Genomic DNA, 19,143 nt, shown 5'->3' with positions numbered 1-19,143 from the left:
ACCTGAGGACGCCTTGGCGCGCGCGCACTCACACTCGCGCGCACACACAGGCACACGCGGGGGGCGAGCTGGAGCTTGGCAGACGGTCCTCCTTCCTTTCCTACCCAAAGAAGCTGCCCACGTTCACTCTGGCAAACTGCTGTTCTTCTGTATTGGACGACTCACCCCGGCGCCCCCCACCTTAACCAATTCATCCCCGGTGCCCTCACCCCTGGGCCACAATCACACCTGCGTCTCCGCCGGGGCTGCAGAAATGGGTGGAGGAGGTGGAAGCTCTTCGCTTGCCCACCCCTACACTCTAGGGAGGCACGTTTTGGGCCACTGCCCGTCAACCCCCAAGGTCAAATAGATTTGATGAGAGGAAGAGGGCGCTTGGACACAGGTGTAAGCTAGAAATCTTAAAGACTATCTGAAACCTGCAGGGCGCTGACCTCTGTCAAGTCCATTCGCAGACAGACCCCTTTTTTCTCTTCTGCCCCGTGCCTGGAGGACAACATAGTTGCTTAAGAGTCTCCAGTCCCCTTCCTCGTCCCCACCCGCCTACCTCTCATGTGCCCAGAAGCTGACAGAATGCACCGTGAAGCGAAGGTTTGTGTTGCAAGTAAAAATGAAAATAAAAAATAACAAGATGGTTCTCAGACTGTCCCACAGACAAAGTCAGAAGCCTGCCCGTTCCTTTCTGCTCCTCCCTGAGAGTGCCAAGGCAGAAGGGACACCCACCTGGCGGGAGCAGGATGCTCTTTCCTTACAGCACTCTTCTTTCCAGGGCCTCCCGTGTCTTGCCTGCTCTAGGTGGCAGAATGACTGCTCACCAGCTCAAACGACTCCAATTCGCAGAATCAAAGAAAAGCTACAGCATAACAATTCTTACACCAATCGGAAACAAAGCAGGCAATACTGCCACGAGCATCTCAAGCAAACAGCTCGGCCATCACCTCTCTGCTGGCTGGTATAGCTGCCGAGGAAGTGTGGACACTGGCACTGCCAACCAGTGGCACAAGTTCATCAGCGTCCCCTCCTTATCTGCGCTCCCTGGTGTGCAGCCTGGGAGTGATTCCTGAGTCCCCACAGTGCTCCTTGTATCACACCTTTGTCGTTTAGTATTTGCTACCCTGTATTATTACTACTTTTTCTTGTACCAGCCCTACTCCCCAAGTTATCTAATAACCTTTTGAGCCACTGGCTGAGTCTTCTGGACATAGTTCAGAGATGTGCATAGAAGGCATTTCCAGGGGTTTCCATGAGGGATCGTGGGCAGATGAAATGAGAGAGTGGGTGGGTCTCAGGATGATCTTTCCCTCTGATCTCTTAGTTTGGATGAAAGCTGCATCTTCTAACAATCTGTTGCTTACGTACGCAATTGTTTGTCGCTTTCTGGATGACAACTGTGTCACCAAACCCCCTTGCAAGTCTATATACACACATGGTAGAATGTGAAGGTCACCATTTAACCAGGGTGGGACACATCTGGCAGAAGCTCTCTGCTCTCACTTACTGCCTGTGTGAATTTGGGCAAGTTGTTTGTTCTCTCTAAATCTCAACTGTCCTCATCTGTAAAATGGGAATAATTATGGTATTTAACCCCCATGGTTGTTGTGATTCAGTGTGACAACATGAATAGCAGTTCCCTCAGCTAACTCAGTTCCAGGCATAATGTAAGCTTTCAATAAATGTTGGCATTATTGGTGAGTAATTGACACATATCAAAGAGATTACCTGGGCGGGGCGGGGGGGGGGAGGGGGGGGGTCAAGGATACTAACCTCAAGAGACCTCAAGAACTAGAGAAGCCAGGTGTCAAACTTTGGTGAGAATGCCAAATCGAGTTTCCTGGTCCTCACCAAATATGATGATTTTGAGACTTCCATGTTAAGGGAGTTGCAGATTCACGGGCCCTGGTATTCTTGCTCTAACTTTTATTCTTTGTTCAATATACATTGATTAAGGGTCAAAATGCGTCAACTCCTTCTTATTAAAATGCCAAAGACAATCTTGTACCAATTGTAAGAATGGAAGCTCAAGTCATCATAAAACAAAATGGGGGGTGTCCCTTTATTATACATTTGCAGCTGGATTTAGCATAAGTAGTCTCTCCAACCCAGAAAAATTCAGCCCTCCATAAGACAGCTAGAAATTAACTTTGTTCAACCACCTGCCTCTAGCTTTGGGACTCAGAGGTACACAAATCAGACACCTGGACAAACTGCTACCTCACCACACGGTAATAATTTTCTGGCATGGCCAAAGTCATTCCTGCCTCTGCCTCTTCTGTTCCCCTAACCTTCATTCTTTTGTTTTGCCTTCAGTAAATAAATCTACTTCCAAGACAGCCAAGGGTAGAGAGTGATGAAGTGGTGTGTTATATTCTGAACAGAAATAGGCAGAAAAAGAAAAATCATGTGGGCAAGCATATGTGAGAGAGTGACGTTTTTCATGTAGCCCACTAAATACAGAGTATAGAATGCTTTGAGTTCTTTCCAATACACATTCTCTACTTTGAGACAAGAGGTTTAGAATGTTGTTAGGCAGCAACAGATAACCAGAACAAAATTTGGTATCTGGAAGTAGAGTGCTGCTGTAACAAAAACTTCAAACATGGTTTTGGGATTGGACACTGGGGAAAAGCTAGAAGTTTCTTGAAAGCTGCAAGATAACAGAAGACTCTTGGAGGGGACTTGAAGAACACCAAGAAAACTGTTCATGGAAGCTGGAGAAAAGAGCACCTGGCTCACATACTGGTAGGACAGTTAGCAAAACTGTTGCCTCTCATGATGGGACAAATGAAAAGGATACCTCATGAACTCATGGATCTGACTGGGGAGAGTTCCAGGATGAATGAGAAAGTGCAAACTGTGTTTTTCTAGTTGCCTATGCTAAAAGACAAGTGGAGATGTGTTAAAGAAGAAACTTCTTTGTTGTTTTTTTAGTAGAACTTAGAGGAAATAGAGAGAACCAGGACTTTATGGGTTAGAAAGGATAACTTTCTCATTCTAGTATCTCCAAACAAAACCTTCAAACCCAGAGCAGTAACATGGGATCTCTGTGTAAAGATGAAGCTGTCGGATCCTTTGTTAAGACTTCACACATATTTGAGAGCATGCCCAAAAGGGCTTCCAAGGAATTTAGAGACATAGTCCCTCAGCAGCCTCATGGGAGCTAAAGATACAGAAGGGCCTATTCTTAAAGAGATTTGTAAGTATGGCTTTTGTCTAATGAGGGGATTATAATTTGAATTACAGGCTGCCTTCAATGTTTTTAAAGAAAGTATACTAGTTTGGGAGTGAAGGGACAAAGACAGTACAAAATGAAAGGAGGCCTTCGAATCCCCAATCTAAGAGGCAATAAACAGGCTGCGAACAGGGGCCGTTTCTAATGGGAGAGGGTGAATGACTCAGATAGTGGAACCAAGAGCCCAAAAGGTGATGCCAAGAATCATTCCCAAGAAGCAGGACTAGGCCCTAATTAAGGAACTGATGACATTTCCAAGATGGATTTCAAAATTGCTATGAACCAGTGACTGCTACAAGAAATACCACCCATACCCTCCATTACTGAATAGGGTGTCTAATATGGTTATTATATTTTTGCTTCACTGGTGTATGTTGGGTGTTTAAGGAAGAGGAGGGAGGAGATAAATCATCTCTTTAGCTTACAGACCTTCATATTGAGAAGAATTTTACCCAGGGAGACTCATCCCCTGAACCTGCTTTAGATGAGCAGATCCAGGACCTCAAGCCTGAGCCTGGTTCCACAAGGAGATGAGAATTTTTTAGGTTTTTGGGTGTTTCTGTGTTTGTTTCCATGTTAGAAGAATGTAAATAACTTTTTTACTATGATGAATTAAATATGGCCACAAGCCCTGGCAAGTGTTGCTAAGTGGTTAGAGCACCAGCCTACACACCTAAGGGTAGTAGGTTTGGTTCCCAGTCAAGGGCACATACCTGGGTTGCAGGTTTGATCCCTGGCCCTGGTCAGGACATGTGTAGGAGACGACCAATCGATGTGTGTGAGTGAGTGTGTGTCTCTCTCTCCCTCCCTCTCTCCTTTCACTCTCTCTAAAAAACCAAAGGAAAAAATATCCTTGGGTGACGATAAACAAATATATATATACTAGAGGCCCAGTGCACAGATTCGTGCACTGGTGAGGTCCCTCAGCCTGGCCTGTGCCCTCTCGCAATCCAGGACCCCTTGGGGGATGTCAGACTGCCAGTTTCAGCCCAATCCGGCAGCCTAACATCTCCCAAGGGATGTAGGAGTGTGCTGGGGAGGAGTCAGAGCCCAGGCTGGGGGCCTTGCCGCTCCCGCTCACCCCAGCCCTGCTGCGCCTGCCACCACCGCCGCTCGGTAGTGCTGCCACGGAGGCAGGAGAGGCTCACATGCTGCAGCTGCACTTGCCAGCCTTGAGCCCCGTGTCTGGCGCCCATCAGTCAGCTGAGTAGTGCTCCTGCTGTGGGAGCACACTGACCACCAGGGGGCCGCTCCTGTGTTGAGCATCTGCCCCCTGGTGGTTGGTGCACATCATAGCAACCAGTCAACTGGTCCTTTGGTTGTGCAGTCGTTCAGTCAATTAGGCTTTTATATATATAGATTTCCAGAAAAAAATAGGGTTAATACATAATGACAAAAGCTCAATTCGTTGAGAAAATATAACAACCCAAATATACTCCTAATAAAGCTTTAAAATCTGTAATACTTTCACCAATTAAAGATAATTTTTTAAAAAATACATGAAGCACAATACATGAAGAAAACAACAAATCCATAAATATAGTGGATTTTAACACAATTCTCTCAGAATGGACAAAACATTAAAAAAAAGAGAAGACTTGTGGAACACTGGCAAATAACTTGACTAAATTGAATATATAGATTACTTCATCAATAACTGCAAGACATACAACCTTTTCAAGTACACATGGAATATTCATAAAATATAGCCCATATGTTGGGCCACACATGGATTCTCAATATATTGTAAAGTATTGAGATCATACAGAATAGTCTCTGACCACAAGAGAAATCTATTAGAAATCAATGACAATAAGATACCTAGAAAATTCTCAAATATTTTATAAATAAAATAGTTTTACATAAAGCATAAGTCAAAGAATAAATCACAGAGGAAATTTGAAAGTATTTTGAACCACATAAAAACACAATATTTTAAAATTTGTGGGATATAGCTACAACAATGCTTAAAGAAAAAATTGAAGCTTAAGTGCTTACTTTAGAAAAAGACGAAAAGTTTAAAACAAATATTCTAAGATTTGACTTTAAAAAACTGGGGGCAGGGGAGAAGCAATTAAACCCAAAGAAAATAGAAAGAAGGAAAAAATAAAGATAACAGCAGAAATCAGTGAAATAGAAAATGGACAAACAATAGAAAAAAATTAATGGAAATGTCAACATAATGGATAGATCTCTATATAACCTGATTCTAAAATATGAAGAAAACAAAATTACCAATATTATGCATGATGATTATGCATTATAGATCCTTAAGACACTACAAATAACAAAGGAATATTACAAACAACTTTATGCCAATAAATTTGAAAACATGTAAAATAGAAAAACACCTTTAAAAATACAAATTGACAAAACATATCCAAGAAGAGATAGAAAATCTGAATAACTTTATATCTCTTAAAGAAATTAATAATCTCCTTTCAAAAACAAAAAGAAATCCCTTTATGCCCAGATGACTTTTCTGGTGAATCCTAACAATCATTTAATGAAGAACAATCACCAATCTTATAAAAAAAATCTTTCATAAAATAGAGGATGACATGTCTCATCACTTTATGAGGCCAATGTTACCCTGTTACCAAAATCAAATAATTTTTACAAGAAAAGAAAATGGATATAAATGCAAAAGCCTTAACGGTATATTAGCAAACCAAACCCAGCAATGCATAAAAAGGATAAGATATCTTAAAATTTGAAGTTTTCCCAGGGAAACAAAGGTGGTTTAAATTTTTTTTAAATGAATCTGCGTAATTTATCATACTCAGAGAAGAAAAAAATCATGTTCATCCGAATGCATGCACGAAGAGCACTGAACAAAATTCCACACCCGTTCATCATAAACACTCTTAGAAAGCAGGAATAGAAAGGCACTTGATAAAGAACACCTACAAAGCACTTACAGCCGGCATCACACCCAGTGGTCAAAGATGGAACGCTCTCCCTGTAAAATCAGGAACAGGGCTTCGACTGAACATTTGTTGGAAACTCCAACAGTGAAATAAGGCAATTAAAAGAAGTAAAGTGCATATATATTGGTAAGAAAAAAAGTAAAACTGTTTTCATTCAAAATCAACATGATTATGTAGAAAATCTTAAGGAATCTACAAATGAAAGCTGTTAGAAATAGTAAGTGACTTTAGCAAGGTTATGGAATAAAAGATCAATACCAAAAATAAGCAATTGGAATATGAAATTTGAAAACTAGCACCATTCTCAATAGTATCAAAAACATGAAATATTAGGAATAAGTTTAACGAGGGCAAGACCTGTATACTAAAAACTACAAAACACTGTTGCCCTGGCCAGCATGGCTCAGTGGTTAGAGCATCATCCCATGCACCAAAGGGTCATAGGTTCAATTCTCAGTCAAAGCACATACCCAGGCTATAGGTTCAGTCCCCAGTCAGAGCACATACAGGCAGCAACCCATTGATGTTTCTCTCTTACCTCTCTCTCTTTCTCTTTCTCTCTCTCTCTCTCTCTCTCTCTCTCTCTCTCTCTGTTTCTCTCTCTCTCCCTCTCTCTCTCTCTCTCTGCCCCCTCCCTCTCCCTTACTTTCTCTCTCTAAAAAAAAAAAAAGAAGGCATAAAAAAATACCATATCCTCAGGTGAGGATTAAAACGCACACACATAACAACAATCATACAAAAGGTGGAAGTGAAGTAAATGGCGTTAAACTTTTCTCAGGTCCTTGCATCGTATCAAAGCAATAAATACACTAACTTAGGGTATATGCCAGTGGGTCAAGGATACATGTGGCAACCTCTAGGGTAGTCAATAAGAGAATAATAAAAGAACATATAACTAATAAGAGGGGAAAGTAATAATAAAAATATTTAATTCCACAAAAAGAAAGAAAGGAGTATAAGGGGAATATAAAACAGATGAGATGAATGGAAAGTAAACAGTAAGATTTTAATTTGAAACCCAAATAAATCAGTAACTATATTCAGTATTCAAGACAAAGATTGTTGGATGAGATATGAATATACAAACGTCCAACTAGATTTTGCCTATAATCAATACTTTAAATATGAGGATTTTCAAACATGAAAGGATGGTATATGCAAACACTAACTGAAAGAAAGCTGGCACACGTGTACTAACAGCAAACACAGTGAAAAATTTCCCCTATTTGTCTCAACAGTGAACTTTATTTGCATCTTTTAATGATACAAATAGAGAAGTAGCTTGATGGAGAAGATCAGGGAAGAAATGTGAAAGCTTGGGCCTCTAAGTCTCCATTTCTATTGGTTTACTGTTTGTTTGTTTGTTTGTTTATAGATTGAAGAGGCACAGAATTGAACTAATTAAAATCTTTGGTTTATGGCATACTCTTTTTTAAAATTAAATAACAGCATATACATTTCAGGTATACAACATTATAATTCAAGATCTGAATACTCTATTGCCTGCTCACCACCAAAGGTCTGGTTTCCTTCCAACAGAGTGAATTTTAAGGTAAAGAGATTTTACTAAAGATAAAGAATGACACTTCATAATGATAAAAGTGTCAATCTCCCAGGAAGATATCTCTAATTAGATATACCTAATAGCATATGCTCAAAATATGTAAAGCAAAATAGTAAATAGAATTAGCTAGCCCAATCTGACTGACCCAATAAATAATAAAAGATCTAAAAATAGAACAGAAATAAAAATATAAGAGAATCAAAATATATTAACTAAAATCTATAAATTAAGAAAAATGTCTGAGCATATTATTGAATCTGCGCATATTGAAACAACTGTTTAAACATAGTTGCCTCAGGGCGGGAGAGAGAGCCTGGAGCTAGAAATTTCTGTTTTTCAGCATAAACACTTCTGAGCTTTTTTTTTTTTTTAATTCAGGGAAGAAAGGAGGGCGTTCCAGGAAATATGGCAAAATAAGTAGACATTTTTAAAGCCTCCTCCATGAAACCTACAAAAATCAACAAAGGCACTAACAATTAAAATGAAAACTATACTGAGACTTCGGACAACCTTAACCTTTTCCTACAAATGGTGAGGAGTCGTTGCCAGACATAGCACAGCTTGAACCAAAATGAAATCGGATGCTGGGGGTTGAGCACGTTTCCTGAGATGGAGACCCAGCTCAGTGCTGCAGGCCAAGCAGCCTCCCTAACAAGCGTCCCCACCCCAGGAGACAGCAGAGATCTGGAGTGAGGGCGGGCCCCAGAGAGAGCCAGGCTTCCCCTTCACCTCAGATCAGCTCCAGAGCAGAGGCTGGGGAGGGACCTCGTGTGCCCCACCACCACCAATGTTAATGAACCACAGCTTTTTGATTGGAAAGGGAGGGATTAGATTAGGGGAAAAAAAGCCATTTTCTAATCAAAGGTAGAGAGAAGCATTTGCTGACAGCACCCACCCACCCCAATAAAATGTCAGAGCTTCTTCAATGTTAACTATATACCAGGATCACCAGGAATGAGATTTTTGAATGTTTTTAAATGCACAATTGCGACTCATGCCAACCCAACTGACTCAGGATTTATAAAAGTGAGTCCCAGGCAACTGTAGTTGAAAAATATCTCCATAATGAATTATGTTTTTAGCCCAATCAATAGATACAAATTTTAACGTATTCATAACACCCAATTTTGGTAGGAAGTGTAGAGAGATGGACATGTTTCTGGGAATACTGAAGGACAAGTTAGTTGGTGGTAGGGAATCTGCTTTACTTGGATTTCATGTTTCCACGTGGAGCCATATCAATTAGCGTAGCACCGCTTCCTCACTCACTTCTCTAATTGGTGAATTTGGAAGAAGGGAAAGGACTGGTAGCTCAGCCTCTCCAGCTCTCTCCCGTGGGCTGTTCCCGCCTGCCAGGACAGTGTTTGGCTTTGAGCTCATATGTGTCCCTCACTTGCAGTGACCGGCCAGGTGGTAAATTACCTAATTCCAAGTGCAGTACAACACAGCTGGCATTTTGATCCCCATCTGCCTGACCCCAGCACTCGAAGCAATTTCAACTAAAGGGAGAAAAAAGTGCAATTTAGTGTTCCCTCTCAATTCGTCAGCAGTGGCAAAGTCAACAAAGCTATACGGAAAAGTAATGTTCATTGCGCCCCTCCATACAAGCCGGCCACCTTCATGGCCACGTATCCTGTCCTCCTTCCCCAGTGAAGGCCCGTCTCTTCCTGCCTCAGGCCAATCCCTCTTCTGTGCTTAGGGTCATAAGCCCCCACTCCTCCAACTTCCCAGCAATTCTGCACTAGACCTGATACCTTTCATTTGTACCTTTAGTTCAATAATTGGCACAACCCTCTATTTTGGAGGCCAGACCACTTTGGGGTCATTCTTGGCACCTTTCTCTTCCCTGACCCCATACCCAATGCATCTCCAAGGCCCCTCACATGGTTCAAGACCCCAAAGTAAAAACAATACTGAGTAAAACACCGCCGGCACCTCTGTCTTCCACATACTCGGCTCTGCTCCATCGGGAAGCACTATTGTTATCTTCTGTGTGTCCACCCAGAGCTATTGTCCAGATGGTGCTGCTTCTGTATACGGACAACACCGCACCATATATATTGTTTTGCACCTGTCTTTCTCACTTGATAGGGCACTGTTTTTAGGTAAAATTTACATATAGTGAGGTGCCTGGATCTTATTTGGGGTATTTGATCATTTTGGGAGAAATACACCCATGTGACCACCTCACCATCACTGAGAGTCACGTTAGTTTTGTATCGTACACATTTCTCGGTTTGTTGACCTCTCTCACAGCCAGTAGAGCACTGTAACCAAGCAGTCACCCCTCTCTACCAGCCTCACTGAGGCTGACTGACGGGTCTCTCAGCCACCCCACTCTGGCTGAATGCTTTTTTCAAAGGCATCACTCCATCTATAAAACACACTTCCTTTGCTCTCAGGAAAAATATCCAAATTCTCCCATGGACGATGACCCCCCCCTCCATCCCCCCATGGCCTGGTCCAGGACCTCTCTGTGCTCATCGGACACTATTCTTTACTCTGTATTCTCTCTGCCTTTCCACACTGCTGGCTGCCATTTAGGCCCACCTGTGTGCCCTGCGCCTGCCCATCTCCAGATGCTCCCTGCGCTCTCAGAAGCAATGGTACTTATCCTCCAGGTCTCAGCCAGGTCATCGCCTCCTTAGGGAGCTGTCTGACCAGCCATATCCTCCTAATAAATGCTCCCCTTTACAGAACTAATTACAGCCCAAAGTTTACATTTACACATTCATTTGTGATCATTAAGAAGGTAAGTCCCGTGGGGACAGGGACTATATCTACTTATGTTTAACATTGCATACCCAGTCACTAGCACAGTCGGCACTCGGCAAATTCTAGCTGAATAATAAATTAACACATTCAGCATTTTTTTTGCAGTCATTAAAAAATAGACTCAGATTCATAACTGAATACTGGTTCCAAAAACATTTTTAAGGACGGAGAGGAGGGACAGTTCTTTTTGTAGAAGAATGCCAACTAATAGATGTAGAGAGAATAACCATTTTACAATCACTGAAGTAAGGGTTTACTTTACTTTGCGTGCCTCCTAAGGTGATAGGCTGAAAAGGTAACCTCACCTATGTAGCATTCTGGCCAAAATGCATCACCCGATTCTAAATACAAGGAAACATCATATAAACCCCGTGCTAAACACTGACCCAGACTCGGCAAAAATGCAATGCCATAAACACCTAGGAAGAGGCTAGGAAACTCACTAGGATTAAACACCTGACAACTCCATGCCATGTGCGGTTATTCTTTTGCATCTTGGATTTAAGCCAACAACCATAAAGGACATTATGGCAATCATGGTACACAATGCCCATATGTCCCACTGTGACGTTTAAGCATTGGTTAACGTGATGCTGCCAGATTTCTCCACATTCTCTTCACCTATCTTTCACATAATGCAGGCAATTATGGCAACCATCAGGGAAACCTTATTCTGGTCTGTCTAGGTTTTACTATCACTGTTACATTTCCTAAGTGTGATAATTATATGATGGCCAGGTAGAAGAATGTACAGGTGACCTTTGAACAACATGGGGGTTAGAGGAGCCGACCCCACCTAATCAAAATTCCATGTATAATGCCCTGAAAACTTAGTTGTTCCCTCAGGGGTTGGTGCCAAAATCCCCCTCCCTCAAAGATACCAAAATCTGCGAATGGTCAAGTCCCCCCTATAAAATGGTATAGAACAATGCATACAGTCGGCCCTCTGCATCTGCAGACTCCCGATCATGAATCAAAAACAGTATGGGTTTATTGAATAACTGCATATAACTGGACCCACACAGTTGAAAGGTCAACTGGAATTGTTCTTAGGGAGTATGTGTTAAATATTTAAGGGTGAAGTCTGTTATGATGTGTTCAATGTATTCTTACCTAATTTTCAAATGGTTCCAAAAAGATAGCTAGAGAAAGAAAGAAAATGTGAAGGGTATCTGTTTTTTGGTTGTTGTTTTTTGTATAATTTTTGCAATTTTTTCTAGGTTTGACATTTTTAAAATACAAAATGGGAGAAAGAATGAAGAAATCATACTTGCTCTATGGGCATAGAAAAAAATCTATATATATAAAAGCCTAAGTGACCATCCAACCCTTCAACCATCTGACCGGTAGCTATGACACAAACTGACCACCATGGGGCAGACGCTCAACGCAGGAGCTGCCAAGCTGTGGTGACTTGGCAGCTGTGGTTCTCGGGTGATGCACCCGGAACTAGAGAGGAGGGAGCCCGATTCTGGGGTCCGTCACCTGAGAACCATACTGTTGCAATCCGGGGCCCCTCAGGGGATGTCCACGGGCCAGGCCGAGGGACCCCATGGGTGCATGAATCCATGCACTGGGCCTCTAGTGTATTAAATAAAAACCAATTGGTAACATTGGCTGTCAGTCACTTCTGAGGGGTGGCCTGGGGGGATTGGATAGAGGAGTAAATACTGTAACATTTCTACCTCTATTTAGCCCTGCCTTGTTGGCATTTGTTACACTGAGAATGTATTGTTTTTGATCATTTGTGTCCCAAAAAAGCTAACTTTTCAAAATAAAAAATATCTCCATAGGTTATTCATGAGCAAATCAGGACTAAGCATCAAGTCTCTCCAAGTAGCCCCCAATCCTCCTGACCCCAGCCCTGGAGCCCCTGGATTCCCCAGATCAAAGCCCAGGGCTCAGCAGGAAGCATACAGAACATTGGTCCCTAAGGCTGGATGCTAAGTGTTTTGAATATCACTTCCCATAAAACCTAATAATATGTAAAATGGATGTTAAATAAAAATGATTCTGCCTGCGAATTTAGATGTTAATTTGTACATGTAGATATTTTCAAAAATTTACTGTGATATACTCTGGAGCCAGTGATGTCACATTTATATGATAGCATAGTTTACAAAAAGTTTACTGAGTTAGATAGTGAACTCAGGAAGAGTCAACTGAGGAGGAGGAGAAAGAAATGGAAGAACTGGGAAAAGTAATGTTTTCCTATCTTTAGAGGAAAGGTTCAAATAGAAACACTTTCAATTACACAACTTAATTGAAAATATAAGTTTAAACATGAAAATTACAGTTATAAATTAGTGGAACTAAATATACATATAATATACATTCTAAATCACCAAAGAGAAAAAAGATTTTTTGACACATTTTTTAAAATACACATAAAATTCACCTTTTATTAAAAAAAAAGGGGGGGGGGTCAGCCCTTGCTCAGTGGTTAGAGCATTGGCCCAAGGACCGACCAAAGGGTCATGGGTTTGCATCTCAGCTGTAGGTTCAATCCCCAACCCTGATAGGGGAAAGAGTGAGAGGCAACCAGTCGATGTGTCTCTCTCACATCAACATTTCTCTCTATCTCTCTCTCTCTCTCTATCTCTCTCTCTCTCTCTCTCCCCCCTCCCCCCTCCCTTCCACTCTCCCTCTCTAAAAAAATCAATGGAAAAAATATACTGGGGTGAGGGTTAAAAAAAGGTCAGGCTAGGTTTTATATTTTATAGACACAAAAAAGTTGAAAGTAAAAAAAATTGATAGCAGGAATTCACTGGTAGGAATATGCATTAGTTAACTGTTTTTAAGAGCTATTTGCAATAAATGGTAAAATTTTAAATGCATGTATATTTTTACCAAAATATTTCTTTTTTTAGGAATTTATCTTACATGTGTATTTGAACAAATACACAAAGGTATTGATAGAAAAACTGTGGTAATTTCAAAAGAAGAGAAAAAAACTAGAAATGACCCTAATTCCCACTAAAGGGCGTTTTTGTTCTTGTTTCAGAAAACAATCAGTGGTGCATTTAATACAACAGTTTAAAATAATGAGGTCAAGGTTGGTCTATATGTTGTGATATACAGAAAGATCCAAAATAAATTATCAACTGGAAAAAAAAACAAGTTTCAAAATAATATTTTAAATATACTGACATTTGCATAAAAGCAATTTTATTTATGTGCTCATATGTGCACAGAGAACTCTACAAGAACATTCACTAACTTTTCAACTTTAGCATTCGTTCTTTGGGTTGTGTGTTATAGGTAACTTGTTTTCTAGATAAACATTTTCCTTGATGTTCAACTTTTTAAAAATAGCTTATGATTTTTAGAAAAGGAGGAAGGGAGAGGGAGAGAGAGAAAGAAACATCGATGTGACAGAGTAACATCAATCGGTTGCCTCCTGCACACTCCTGACCAGGAATGGACCCTGGCATGTGCCCTGACTGGGAATTGAACCAGCAACCTTTTGGTGCACAGGATGATGCCCAATGAACTGAGCCACAACAGCCAGGGTTATGTTGTTAAACTTTTACATGAATACTGTGTAAGAAGGAATTTGTCTGGTCTTTGTCCCCAATTCCTGGCACAGAGCCTCTAAAATTCTTGGAACTTTCCAAGTGTTAAGTCTTTATTCATAAGCCTCTGGATCACATCCTACTTCACCCTCATGAGATAACTCATGGTGTGCCCCGAGGTAGCTTCAGAATGTGAACAGGTCACCAGAAAGACCAACCATGTCATTAGAGGTTGGGACTTTGAGCCAGACTAATCTCCAGGGAGAGAAGGAAGCTGGAGATTAAGTTCAATCATGTGGCCAATAATTTCATCAAACCTCCTTATGGAAAGAAGGCCCAGTCAAAACTCTGAAAACTGAGACTTGGTAGAGCTCTTGGCTGATAAAAACACTGATGTGCCCTGGGTGTGATGTGCCCTGATTCCACAAGGAGAGGGCATGGGAGCTCTGCATTTGGAACCCTTCCAGACCTCATCCTACATGTCTCTTCATTCGGCTGTTCTTGTGTTGAATCCTTGGAAATCATAAGTACAACGCTCTCCTGAGTTCTTTGAGTTATTCCAGCAAATTATTGACACTGAGGGGATCTTGAAACCTGCCCAATTTGCTGTTAGTATGAGGCCTGGGGAACCACATGAACTTCAGGTTGGCACCTGAAGTGAGGCAGCCTTATAAAGGACTGAGCCCCTAATTTGTGCTAACTCCAGGTGGTCAGTGCCAGAACCAAATTGCAGTAACCATTTGGGGTTGGAACAGAATTTTTGGTGTCTGAATAACAAGTACATATACTATATGTATAGTAGTATATGTATACTATATACTATATGTATAATATATATAGAGAGAGAAAGTTTGTAATAGGAAAATGTTTTTAAGTGAAAGTGTAGGTAATGTAGGCCAATTCAAACGAAAATGAAGCCCACAATTTAAATATCAGACAAATTGAATTTGAAATTAAAATGATTAAGAGGACAAAGAGACTCAGTAATGATAAGAGTATAGCCCACAGTTAAGATATTTGTAATGTTCCCTTATGGAACAAATAACCTAAGAAAAAATCAATTGAAAAATGATTAGGAATCATATGGGAAATCACTTAAGTGGGAAGTTATAAAAATCTTTTCCAAAATCAATAGCACTCATATACAACAATAACAAGATATAAAACATATAAAAATAAAATACCATTTACAATAGCAAACAAAAAAGGTACTCAATCTATACGAAGAAAAATTTTTAAATTCTTTGACTAAGGGTCATAGAAGGACACTTGAATAAAAGAAAACTTGAATAGATAAGCATATCTTATTATTTGATAAGAAAAAAGCTACTGTAAAGATGGTCAAAATTCCAGGCAGTCGCGATTAAAACCCCAATGGGATTTATATTGAAACTTGTCAAATAATTCTAAAGTACATCTGTAAGATTTAATATTTACAAAAAGGCAAAATGATTAATGTGGAAGAGCTAGCTCTACCTCATATTAAAGGAAACCATAAATCTATGGTAATTAACACCTCATTATAGTAATTCAGGAGATGAAATAAAAATAATATTTGTGGTTTATTATCTGTCTTTATATCTCCCTCTGTAAGGTAAGCTCCATGAGGAGAAGAGATCGGTCTCTCTTTTTTTACTGATGTAACTCAAGTGCTTAGAAAGAGTCTGAAAAAAAAAAGAGTCTGGCACATAAATATTTGTCATATGAATAAATGAACAAAGCAATGGAAATGAATTTTCAGTACAGAAACAGACACACACACATATTTAGGGATTTCAGATAATGATCAAGTGATATCTCAAATTAGAGAAAATTAGATAAAACAGAGGATTAAATCAGTGATTTGAAAGACAAGGTAGCAAAAAACACCCTATCAGAAAATAAAAAAGAAAAAATAATTTTTTAAAATTAGGATAATTAAGGGACCTCTGGGACAACATCATACATAAAAACATTCACATCACAGGGGTACCAGAAGGAAAAGAGACAGGTCAAGGGGTTGAAAACCTATTTGAAAAACTAATGATGGAAACTTTCCCTAACCTGCAAAGGAAATAGGCATACAAGACCAGAAAGCATCCACACAAGATGAACCCAAAGAAGCCTACACAAAAATACATAATAATTAAAATGCCAAAGTTTAAAAACAAAGAGAATCTTAATGGCAGCAAAAGAAAGGCAGTTAGTTACCTACAAGGGAACTCCCATACGACTGTCAGCTGATTTCTTAACAGAAACTATGCAGGCCAGAAGGGATTGACATGAAATATTCAAAGTGATAAAAAACAAGAACCTACAACAAACACTACTCTACCCAGCAAAGCTATCATTTGCAGTAGAAGGACAGATAGTTTCCCAGACAAGAAAAAGCTAAAGGAGTTCATCACCACGAAACTAGTATTACAAGAAATGTTAAAGGGACTTCTTTAAGAAGAAAGAGGGAAAAGAACATAAATATAAATAAAAAAATGGCAATAACTACATACCTATCAATAATCCCTTTAAATGTAAATGGATTAAATGTTTCAAGCCAAAGACATAGCATAACTGAATGGGTAAGAAAACAAGACCCAAATATATGCTATCTAGAAAAGATCCACTTCAGATCAAAAGACACACAGATTGACAGTAAAAAGAGAGAAAAATATATTTCATGCAAATGGAAACCATAAAAAAGTTAAGGTAGCAAAATCCAGCATCCATTTATAATAAAAACTCTTAGCAAGTGGGAACATAGGGCACATACCTCAACATAGTAAAGAACTTATATGACAACAGCTAACATCATACTCAACAAGGCAAAGCTAAAAGTATGGGGTTTTTTTTAAATTCAGGAACAAGACAAGGATGTACACTTTTATTTAACATATTATTATAATTCTGAGCTACAATAATCAGATAAGAAAATGAAATGAAAGGTATCCAAGTCAAAAAGAAAGAAGTAAACTATCATTATTTGCAGATGATATAATGCTATATAGAGAGAACCCTAAAGACTTCACCAAAAAATTATTAGAACTAATAAATAAATTCAGTAAAGTAGCAGGATACAGAGTTAATATTCATAAATTAGTTGCATTTTATACAACAATAACAAACCATCAGAAAAAGAAATTAAGAAAATAATCCATTTACAATCGCATCAAAAGGAATGAAATTTCAAGGAAGAAATTTAACCAAGGAGGTAAAGACCTGTACCCAAAATATTAGAAGACATTGAAGAAAGAAGTTGAAATTATAAAAATGGAAACATATACAATGCTCATAGATAGAAAGAATTAACATAATTAAAATGTTCATACTACCCAAAGCAATCTATAGATTCAATGTAATCCCTATGAAAATACAATAGAATTTTTTACAGAACTAGAACAAGTAATCCTAAAATTTATATGAAACCAAAAAAAGACCCTGAATAACCACAGCAATTTTGAGAAAGAGCAAAAAAAATTAGTGGTATCATGCTGCCCAATATCAAGGTTTTAGTAATCAAAACAGCATGGTACTGCCATAAAAATGGACACATAGATCAATGGAACAGAATAGAAAGCCCAAAAATAAACCCATACTTATATGGATAATTAATCTTTGACAAAAGATGCAAGAATATACAATGGGATAAAGACATTCTCTTTAATAAATGATGTTGGGAAAACTAGACAGATACATGCAAAAATGAAACAACCACTTTCTTACATTTATGCAAGAATAAACTCAAAATAGATTAAAGATGTAAATGAAAGACCTGATAAACCTCTTAGGAGAAAACATAGGCAGAAAAATGTTAACATTGCTCTTAGCAATATTTTGTTGAATATGTCTTTTTGGACATGGAAAACAAATTAAAAATTAAACAAAGAGGACTACATCAAACTAAAAAGGTTTTGCACAGCAAAGGAAACCATCAACAGAATGAAAAGATAACCTACTGAATGGAAGAAGATATTCACCAGTAATACATCTGTTACTGGGTTTATATACAAAATATATACAGAACTCTAACAACTAACCACCAAAAAACAAACAATCCAATTAAAAAATGGGCAGAGGGTCTGAATAGACATTTCTCCAAAGAGAACATACAGATGACCAATAGACATATGAAAAGATGCTCAATGTCACTAATCATCAGAAAAATGCAAATTAAAACTATAATGAGATGTCATTTCACACCTGTCAGAATGGCTATCATCAATAAATCAACAATGTGTTGGCAAGGATGTGAAGAGAAAGAAACCCTCATGAACTGTTGGTGTGATTACAAATTGGTGCAGCCCCTTTGGAAAACAGTATGTAGGTTCCTCAAAATTTAAAAATAGCATTACCATATGACCCAACTAGACATAGAAGTATCCAAAAAATCCAAAACACTGATCAAAAAGGTACATGCATCCCTATAGTCATTATAGCATTATTTACAATAGCCAAAATATGGAAGCAACCTATGTTTATTGATAGATAATTGAATAAAGAAGATGTGGAATATTATGAGGCCATAAAAAGAAGGAAATTTTACCATTTGCAACAATTTGGATGGGCTAGTGGGCATAATGCTAAGTGAAATAAGTGGACAGAGAATAACAAGAACCATGTGACTTCACTTATATGTGGAATCTAAAAAACAAAATAAGTGAACAAACAAAACAAATTCATAGATACAGAGAACAAACTGTTGGTTGCTAGTTGGGAGGTGGTTGGGGGCTTTGTGAAAAAAGGTGAAGGGAGTAAGAAGTACAAATTGGAAGTTACAAAATAGTCACAGGAATATAAATTACAGCACAGGTAATACAGTCAACAAAAATTGTAAAAACTATGCATGGTACCAGGTGCGTACTAGACTTATCAGGGGAACACTTTGTAAGTTATATAATTGTCTAACCACTATACTGCACTCCTAAAACTAATATAATACTGAATGTCAACTATAATTTTAAAATAAAGAAAAAATTTAAAACATATATCTTTCCTTTCCTGAAAAACATTATACCTTGCTATTATAAAATGTATTTTATCATTGAAAATTTTGAAATTATTTGGAATTAGAAGAGGCATAAATACACAGTGATCCCCCACTCCAAATAAGTATGAAACCAAAGCCAGAAACCATAAAGACAAAGATGTATCAAGTTGATT

This window comes from Myotis lucifugus, unplaced genomic scaffold, assembly GCF_000147115.1.
Source record: "Myotis lucifugus unplaced genomic scaffold, Myoluc2.0 scaffold_45, whole genome shotgun sequence".
In the NCBI taxonomy this organism is placed as follows: domain Eukaryota; kingdom Metazoa; phylum Chordata; class Mammalia; order Chiroptera; family Vespertilionidae; genus Myotis; species Myotis lucifugus.
This window is presented reverse-complemented; position numbering follows the sequence as displayed.